We start from the raw sequence: 11,247 nt of genomic DNA on the forward strand, positions 1-11,247 counted from the left end.
AAATATCGCCTCTGTTGAGCGTGGGAACAAGCTTACATGTAACATTCAGTCATACGCCGGCTAGACATCACAGCTGCTCTATTCAGTAGCAGGTGAGAAAAGACCCTAGAGGTCAAGGTCATGGGGGCTTGTATGGTCAGACGTCTAGCTTTACCCCAAAACGTATTTGTTGAGCAAATAAGGGGCTGCAGCGCCGTACTGCAAATCTGGCAACCCTAGAAAAATCTGCCATTTACTATATGTGTGTAATGTTTAATTGCTTTCTTCTATGCCAACCTAATATCTAGAGACAGTGAGTGAGCCATTAATACAAATTTTCAAGGTTGGATTTGAGTATTTTGTGTCAATACAATACGCTAACATTGGCCCAACCAGGAACATGAGGTGTGGGGTGTGTTATCTGTCCAACCAATAAAAAACATGTAAACAAACATATTTTTATTTCTTATGAGCATATTTTTGAATTATTTTTTAAAATAAATTTCACGTCCATATTATAGCATGAGTGGCAAGACACGAGACGAATCCTGCAGTTTCGTATTTTACATCTCCGTCACCGCATCCCACCCCACTGCTGGTCCCTCGCAGCGCAAACAATGATATCCCTCTAAGAGGCAAGCTTTTCTCCCTCTCGACATGTTTCTCCAAAGAAACCAAGTTTATGAATAGCGGACGAAGACACCGGCCCACCCTCTGGAAGATTCCATTATTCATCTCCTCCAATGCTTCATTAGCTCAGCTGAAAAAAGTCTCCCCCCACCACCTAACCCCCATTCCAGCATCTCAATGGACCGGTCCCCCGTCTCCTCCACAGAGCCCCCCGGTTCCTTGTTCTTCCCCATTTGCCCTAATCGTCTCAGCTCGCGCTGGAATCCAGCTTACAAACGCCACTGTTGTGAGCCGTTCTCCTTCTTTCTCCCTTTCAGCATCATTCTCTAACCTAGCACACACACATGCATACACACCCACCCACCCACTGCTTAAATCCCTATCAGCATGTCAACAAAATGTCCGCCCAGCTGGGGTTGACACTTGCTCGCCTCTGGGGTTTCACCTCCTGCTTACTATCCCCCACATGTTCATTTCTTCCATCTCTAGAACGCCTCTCTGTCTGGACTCTAGTTTAAGTGTGTGATGTTGGTTTGATATAAGTGGGTCGGGAGTAGCATTAATTGATTTCTTTTTTTATTTATGGCACTGGGTTTATTATATGAAAGTTGAAATGTATTTCGAGTTGTTTATGATCTCAAACGGCAAACATTTGTTATACATGAACAAGGAGAAATATGAAATAATAATATACTTTAATCGGTTTTATTTTTTATTGTTTATTATATACAATGTCATTTCGGGAATCCTGACAATTGAAAAAAGTTAATTTGGAATAAATTAAAGATGCACCAATACTACATTTCTCCACCGATACCGATATAAATTTTTTCAGAGTGATATATGCCGATACCGATAGTTTGGTTATTTGAACTCACATTAACTAAATTCTAAAGGTTAAATTAACTTTTTCTTAACTTTCTTAATGTTATTAATTTGTTAAGTCATAATAACAACGACTATTAATAATACATTTGAAAGAATTAAAATTCTTTGCATTCCCCTTGCATTTCACTTTTGAATGACAGGGTATATCGGTCCTGATCATCTGCTGTTATTAAACTATAGCCGATAGTGTGAAAAATCGCTTTTAACGACCGATACCGATTATTTAGCAGGAAGCGTCAGTTGTCACATAAAGAGAAGCACACAAAGTGACCTGCAGTTTTATATTTTAACCAGGGATGGCCATAGAGAAACAAGCATTATAAGAAATACTGTAGGGTTAAATTGAATTATTTATATCATATCAGCATTACATCATCTAGAAGTTACTTTACACACTAAATATCTGCATCAATTTCAGACCATATTAAAACCGCCTGCAATATTAAAGTTGAGCAAAGCATCAATATCATTATCCTTCCATGTATCTATTTGTTTCTGCAATGTTGAATACAGTTGCATTATGTACACTATCCACACACCACGATGAATCTGCATCCGTTCTTCATGAAGAATCAAATGTCCTATAGTACTTAAAATGCATTCGCCACGTTTCATCCTCCTTAGCGGCTACTTTCCCATCTGGATGGTTGTGTTATGATTATGTAATTACGGTAAGATCGTGACACTGTGGTAAATATGCGGCTGATTCAGTCGAGACGCTGTCTGATCTGCCTGTATATTATGATTTTTTGGACACTGTCTAACACAAGTCTCAGTGGTGCTTAGCGACTGCCAGCATAGCACAATTTGCATGCAAATGTATTCAAATAAAGACATGCGTGGAGACCACCGGCTTTGTTTGATCTTGTGCGGTGGTATACATGTGCCTGTAGGATGAGCCGCATCCCACCTTTAGATTATAAGAAAAAAGTAGCCGTATTGTCAGAACAGGTCAGTTAAATCTCAATATATGGGAAGTGGAGGTAATTGCGCTCACTCAATGTTTTGTGATCTATGCTGAATAATGCAGTTTTGGGTTTGCGATACATCAACTCGGTCATGCTAGATGTGTTGAATTTCTGTTAGGCATGTTACGAGGCAGCCACTCAGGGGTCCTCAGGTTGCCAGTGTCAGACGGTGAGGGGGGAAGCGTGTTGAGCTGCGCCGTGTTCAGCGCATATACTGTACATTTAGAATGTGATATTATAAATGCATGAGTCAATAAAAATAGAGGTTTCAGATGTCATGGAAATAGCTTATATTATTGTAAATGTATACATCAGAAATTAATACATTCAGGTCAACAAAATGCATGTTTTTCAGCATGTTTTTATTTGACACCATTTTTATTTGTTTGCTTTTGTCAAGAATTATCAGTAGTACAATTTGAGTGCAAAATGTATATTTTGCCCATGATACGATGCACTTAAGCTGTCATGGACTCCTTGTTCGATAAGGGACCTACACATGGTGCAGAATACTAAATACATCATATTTATTTTATAACATTCGCTTCTTAACTCCAAAAAAATTATTGTTCATAATTATTGTTCAAAATATTGTCTTGCTTGAGCGTGGGAATGAGCTAAATTGTAAAATATTCAGTCATACGCCGCCTAGACGACACAGCTGCTCTATTCAGTAGCAGGTGAGGAAGGACCCTAGAGGTCAAGCTCATGGGGGCTTGTTTTTGGTCAGACGTCTAGCTTTACTGACACCCTGATGTATTTGACTAGCAAATACGGAAACACTTATTACTACATACATAAATCCATCTATCCATCTATCCATCCATCCATCCATGTCTCTCTCTCTCTCTATTGAGATTTGAGAGACTGTAAGTGAGTTAAACTTTGCTTTTCTCAGTTTAAAAAAATCAGGGTTAAACAGGAGAACAAAGCCCCGTATGAGGCCTCCTCATGGTGAGAGCGGCTCTGTTGGGAATTGAACCCTCCACCGGTCCTGCCTTGCGTCTGTCTCTTATTCACCCAAGGGTCATGGTTATTTATAGCCCGACAGAATAACCAGATTCAAGCATGATGTGATCCAATGGCATGTGTTTCTTGGTACTGAAAATTTTCAACCAAAGTCTTTGTTGGATGGAAGGTAGGCAAAAACCAGGCCTGTTTCTGACAGTGCCACTTTTAAATTGCAGTGAGTATAGACACAAATGGTTAAAGAATTGTGTTACCGACTTTAAAAAAACATACCTTGCACTTACTGTACCAGGACAGCTTCTGGAGAATTATTACTGAAACAAAAATATATTAAGGTTATTAAATGTTATAAAGTACTTATTATTAGTTGAATAGTATTTATTTCTATTAAGAATGTATAATAATAACAATAATTGTTGTTATTATTACTGTTGTTAACTGAATTAATCATGCAGAAAAGTTATGCCAGTCTTCCTCACAGCGTTTTCTCCTTCCCCCATCCTCCCCCCCCCTCTCTCTCTCATTAACATTGCTTGTCAGAATTTAAATAAACTATCATTCATAATACAAGTCATTGTTTCATTGTTTCTCCTGTTCTCCATCAGAACGATGCAACAAAGCAGTTAACAAGCCACCGTAACCAAGCAAAACCTTTTTTTACCAAACATTTGTCTCTAGTTTCCATAAGCATACGCTTCTTTCCTTCCGTACAGGGCCACCCTTCTGTGGCGCCTTTATTTCGAACCCTATGCTACTTGTACTAGGTTCAATTCATGCCTGATGCAGAATTAGTATGCAGGCAACAGCTTGCCTCACATAATAGGATCCTAAAGCTGTAGCAGAAGTCTACCAGCTCCCCCCATCCACCAACCCTCTAGTTTTGAGCTCCAATCTTAATGGGACATCAGACAGGACAGTCAAGGACTAGCCATCCCCCTCCACAAAATATAAGTAAACACACACGCGCGCACACACCCTGCCGCGTTCGCTGTCCTTCCGATGATGCGGTATTGGGAGGTCCCAGACAGGCAATTCGTGACCCCACCCTAGCCAACATTGAGAACATTAGACCTGTCTCCTGCAAGCTTTGGCGTGACGTGTCTTCCGAAAGCACTGCTAGCCTAGCGTCATGCTAGTTAGCTGGTTCACTGTTCGCTTGCGGTTTGAAGATGAATCTCATTTGTTCGTCTGCCTGATAAAACGCCTCCCGTTTTTAAATCCCAAGATGTATAATGATTCGACATGAATGTAGGAATATTTGATGCACGGTATTGAATTCTAATAGCCTAAAGGGATAGTTCATCCAAAAATTATAATACTTTCATTATTTATTTACCCTTATGTCACTCTGAACCTGTATGACTTTCTTACTATGCGGAACACAAAAGAAGATATTTTGAAGATCGTTGCAGCGTTAAAGCGTCACAACATCAACCCCATTGAATGAACACAAAACCCCTGAGACATTTCTCAAAACATCTTCTTTTGAGTTCCACAGACTCATATACAGATTTTAAATAAGGGGTAAATTAATTTCAGAATTGGTATTTTGGAACAGCCAAGCTTCCCTCCTCGTGTCGTTGAGACGTTACAACCCCTATTTCATGAACACAACCAGCTCCCATAACTTTGCATCATGACCAAGCAGACATACCAGACGTTGCGCACCGATGATTACGCGGGGTCAGTCGTTGAGCTGTCTGCACCTCAAACCCCAGAGGTGATATTAAAGACCCTAGACTGGAACCATCAAGCATCCCCACCCCCACAGCCTCGGGGTCAAACCCGGTGCCCAGACGGTCTTTCCTCTGACCTCTGTCTGGCTTTAGGCTCGGGGTCAAACATCACGGCTGATAAAGTCTGCATGCTGGTGAACGCTCACCAAAGCCAATCGCCACAGCGTGGCGGTAACAGGAAAAGCACAGTCAGCATCAAACCGTTGAATGTGATGCTGAGCATCCCTGCATCCGTGGGCTGTCAATCATCTCTCATTCCCCTTCCTTTCCTTATTGCCTCTGCGGTTAGGCCACACCTCTCATACCTTGGGGTTTCGTTCGAACTGTGCATTTTTCGAACTGTGCATTCATTTAAAAAGGTGTGTTTAAGCGGGCATGATGGTATTGATGTGGGTTAAATATGCTTAGATCAGTTAAGGGAGATAGTACAATCTTAAGGGTCTGTTTATATTAAACAGTGTTTCTTTGGATTGATATGAGCCAACATGAAATTTAGAAGTTGACAAAGCAAATATTTAAGAAATTGTATGTAGAATTTTGTGTGAAATTGGTTGCTTTTTGATGACTAACAGGTTTTGTGTGTCCAATTTCTTCTTAAACAATCCCCTCATCCCTTCTTAAAACTATCTATGGTATTTGTCACTAATTTAGTTGTCTTGTCCCCTCAGGTTTTATGTGAACGCAAGAGCCGCCAACCACAGCTGAATCCAATCGAGACCATTCCAGATGAGATCTTTTCTTTAGTTACTCTCATATATTTAGTAATTTTACTTTATTGCTTTTGTTGGACCTCATACCCCCTCAGGGAAGTTTTTTATACAAAAAAGGTAAGTTTTTATTCTATTCTATTCATTTCATTTCATTTTATTATTTTTATTGAAAAAAATATTTTAATTTGTTTTACTCTTGTTATTTAGCTGTTGTTTATACCAAGACATTTGTATATTACAAGAAATATCAAAGTTGTTTATTTCACAGTTATGCCTGTCTGACTCTAATTGCTGCCTTATCTTGAAAAAAACAATAAAAGTGCTTGGTTATTGAATCAAACCTTCATTGTTGTGTTTTTTCCTAAATTAAACATATTGAGTTGGATATAATGTGAAATGTATTTCTGATGGAGTGTGTTCATAGATCAAATGCACACACACCTACACACACTTCTCTGGTGGCAATCCCCTGCCTACTGTTTTACTCTAACTGTCAGCTCAAGAACTGCTCCAGTGCGCTTCATTGCTCCTACTGAAACCTGCCCCTGATTTCCAACCCTTTGTCCAGCCCTCCTGGTCAGCCCTGCCCCTCTCACACAACATGACCTGGGATCAGGTCCAAGCCGCCCTGGCCGTGACTCAGGCACCAGGAGGCCAGACTTTAGCCTGAAAGGAAGCGAGGAGGAGAGATTATCCCATCCTGGGCCGGTCCGGTAGAGAATACGGTAGTATTGACCAGGAGGGACCACCCATGAAGGGTCCATTGAGGCATGAGATGGTCCGATATACATGCTTACTGAGCATGGCAGATTCCCTTACTCTGAGCGGGATAAACCCACATAGAACAAGCCTCTTTGTAAGAGATTAGGGTGGCAGCTCATGTCCCTGAGTGCACCCTCTCTCTCTTTCACACACAAACACTTCGTTCATTCTCTGCCCAGAGACCAGACTCACAAATTGCAGATGTTCATTGTCTTTGCCATGCATGCATTCAGTGTTTTTGTAATAAACGAGAGTAGTAATTGTCTTGGTTTTCTAAAAAAAAATCATCTTTATTTTGTTTTCACTATGATTAATGTTTACTGTGTGTATATACAGTAAAGCACTCCTAACATAATGAAATGAAGCAAATTTAATACCTCTGAAAGATCAAAACTTATCAAATAAACTTACAATGTGTAAAGTTTTTATTTTATTTTTGATGAGGGCTCTGTTCCACTTGGTAGATTAAATTAATAGGACCAAGTCACATGAGTATATTATGATGTTAATATTTTAAATGAAATGAAGAGAGTAAAATAGATTAGGAAGTATATGACAATAGGTAGATATCAAAAATCTCAAAAAGAAGTTAATTACATTACCAAAAAAATCTGATAAAAGCAAAAGAAATGAATGATCAAGAAATAATTTATAATTATTATATAAACATTAAACAATAATTATCACAATGTCTAAAAGATAGATACACAATGTCTAACAGAATATGCAATAATTTTCCTTAAAACAGCCAATATTCAAATATACAAAGACATTAATACAGCATTACGATTGCCAGAGTACACATAAGATTATAAATGGATATTAGTCATTTGTGTATAAATTGTTACCTGGTGTGTCTCTTTCATTTACCCAAAAATATAATTCCGTGCGATCAAAATCATAAACACCTTAATAAATCAATTTCATAGAATAAGCGTAATAATTTCATAAAGATGATTTGAATTTGACTTGAAATTGAAAGAAGGGTGGCTACGTGTGTGTGTGTGCGTGTGTGTGGAGAAGGGGGGGTAACTCTATGAACTTGAAGAGCAGTTTGTCATGCTAACCATGCCGGACCTATTGAATTCACAAGCAGGGAGCAGAACATTCACAGGACCCCGTCTTTTTTAATGCAAAACCAGTCAGACCCCACACCCCCTGGGTTCCTATCCACACATGTTTCTGTATAACCATCCTCTCAATGTACTTGAGGGGCTCCCATATATTTCTGAGAAATCAGATTACCATATTAACAGAGAGATGTGCAATGAAGAATAAGAATTCCGTAATAGTTCCTATTTATTTTTGAAGAATGTTGTGAATTAATGTTGCATAACTGTTAATAAATTACTACGAATATGAGTTTAAATTACATTTTATGGACGGTACCCAATAATGAACAGGATGGTATATATTTGAATACATATACAGTACATATAATCATTATCAACAGTTGCATCTCATAAATGTGAAATATTGAAAATAAACGGTTTAAATTCTTGTTTATATGGAATAAAACAGAGGTTGAACATTTTGAATTAAATGTATTACATTTTTCTAATTTTACTCTCAATCAAATTTCAGCAATATCTTACTTTGGTACTTATTTAGTAAAAAAGATTTAGTTAAAAAAACTAAATTAAAAAAATTTGAATTCCGTCCATATCTGAAAAACAAATTTTGTCCTTGTGGATTAAAAAAACAGCATTTCCCTTAGTTTGCATGGACTGCCTTTTTCCCCTTGGCTTTGTCTGGAGCTTTCCAAATAAACCCATTTTTCCTGTTCTCGCTTTCTTATCTGATATATACTGTACTTTTTTCTGTGTCTTGTTGATACATCAGGTGCTTATATTCCTAGCCCAAACCACAGAACATTTCCTAGTGGGCTATAATCTTACGAATAGATGGAAGGGTCACTATTCCAGGTCTTTAATTATGTGCAATTTCTTTTCCAATCATGTAGAAGAGTAGAAGAGAATGCACCTACATTTGGAACAATAGCGCGCCGACTGCGTCTGATTGGACTAGAGAGAATTTGAGCAGCACACTTCTAATGGAATGACCAATCGGGGTTCAGTAATGCTTTGACCCGAAATGCTTTTACTGCACCACCCGCTGATAAGTGGCAATACGTTCTTTTATATAAAATTAACAAGACGCCCATGAAAGCAAAAACGGTGTAGATGTAGGTTAGCAGCTAAGTGTGTGAAAATATGGGCCAAGTAAATAAAAAGATTTCTCTCTGAATGTGTCATTTGTCTTGTGTATAGAATTCATTTTATCTAGCTTTTTGCTTGCTTTTTCATTTACGGGTTTACAAGGCCTGTCCATAATGCCGTGCAGGGCATTTTAATGTGGGAAGATTTATGGAGGGCTCTGCTGACTGGATGCTTGTGAACCTGCCAGAATGGCCATAATGGGATGTCGCTCACATGTAACAAGCAATGCAGTATTTGATTCTTTCCTAGAAAGTAGGCACAGATTGTATTTTTAGGCTTCCATATTGGCCTGAAGCCTGTGACTTTTTCCTGAGCACTCGACATCCAGAATCATTTAAATACATGCAAATGAGCTTTCTCTCCTCCCTGGCACTGTGCCAGGTACCTATGGCAACGTCCCTGCTCGGTGAGGATCTCTGTAGCCCCAAAGCCTGAAAGTTCAGCACAGACAGACGTCTCTCATGTCCACTGAGCTGATTAATTAACAGACTCGCAGGAGAAGGTGAAGTGGCACTATCACACAGGACAGGGGCAGGACTGCTTCCAGATAAACTTTGAAATTCAATACACACAACCTTTCAGTTTCAGTTATAGTTCTGTTTATAGAGGTGGCATGAGATGAAGGATTTCTTTTTTATTTCTGATTGTATTTAAGAAATGCAGTTGGAAAATTGGATTCTTCTTCATTTTCTATGGACACAGAACTAATGAAACATCTAAATATCATCTTAAGTCAATTATTCTTTCCATTAATAACAAATATAAGAAACGATAGGAAGTAATAATGAACCATGTTTAATGAAGAATGATAATAAATAAATAACTATGAACAAATAATGTTATTTACAAATACCACAAAATATGATATCTAGTTTTTGATCATAGTAAAAAGCTAAATAAATAAGAATACAGTAGTTGCGATTATGTATTTATTAATTTAATAATTTATTTGTAAAATATTATATAAAAAGTACTTATTTATTCATCCTCATGTCATTCAAAACCTGTATTTCACCTCTTTCTTGTGTGGGACACAAAAGAAGATATTTTGAGAAAATGTGTGACCATTCAATGAGGTCCAATGTTGTTCGGTTACCAACAAAATAGTCTTTTGTTTTCTGCAGAAGAAAAAAGTCATACAGGTCTGGAATGCTGGGTGAACTATCCCTTTAAGCATGTCTATGAAATGTGAAATGAACATGATATGGAAATTAATGTTGCAATATGTTGTAGTTAAAGGGCACATGTGCTTTTCCGTCAAGGTCAAGTTCAGGCTACAGTCTAATCAGGTTTTTGCCTCGAAATCTTTTAGTATACTGACACCTAGTGGCAGTGGCCAGAGTGACGCGAGGAACGTTTACGCTGTATAAATGGACACTTTTATGATGTTGTATGACGTAAACTAGATTTAAAACGAAATGTACATGCTTTGTTCTTTGCAGGCAGTCATGGATCCTCTTTCCTCAACGGAATGAATGTTCTTGTCGACCATTTTAAAGATTTCCTTATCTTTTGCAAGACGTTACTGTTGAATCACCTTCTCCAGTTCATTGCAAATGATTAAAAAACGTTTAGAATAATGTGTCGAATATAATTCTGCATTTCTAAAAATCCTGCATTTCCGACACAACCAAGTTATTTCTGAAAGCAAACTGTACGGATAGAAAAGCCCTGACAGTTATTCTAATGCAGTTATTATGTAAAAACATGTGTTGAATATGAATACACAAATAGTTACTGTGTACTCATGCTGGTAAATGTTTTCCTGCATTTACTCTGCACCTTCAAAAATGAGGAAGTAAGTAACATTTATTTTTACACCTGCCTTGTGTGTCTTGACAGAAACATACAATAAAATGTACTGTATGTCTAAATTATTATCTGTTCATAGCCACCTGTACATTAATGTTCATAGTATATAGCCATCTGTATATATTGTTCATAGTACATACCTACTGTCATATTTTCATAGAACATACCTACCGTAAAGTATTTTCATATTCCATGCCCACTGTATAATACTTTTCTAATATTGTATTCTGTATTTATTCACTGTATATTCTGCACTTGCTAATTGCACTTCTGGTTAGACCTAAACTACATTTCGTTACACTGTACTTGTATATGTCTAATGACAATAAAGTTGAATCTAATCTAATCTAATAATGTATAATTGTTGTCTGTTCATTATAATAATAGACCTACTAAAATAATGACATTTAAATAAAAAATGTAGTTTAACGAAAAATAACTTAAATGATAGCCTACTAATATTTGTTCAATGAACTGAGCAAGGGAGGCTGCAGACCTGGAGCCGGTAGATAAACGCCTCAAGCTGTTTTACGCCCCTGTTGTAACTCATGCGTCCAGTAGGGGGAGAAGGAAA

The sequence above is a fragment of the Barbatula barbatula genome, assembly GCF_947034865.1.
Source record: "Barbatula barbatula genome assembly, chromosome: 13".
Lineage (NCBI taxonomy): Eukaryota > Metazoa > Chordata > Actinopteri > Cypriniformes > Nemacheilidae > Barbatula > Barbatula barbatula.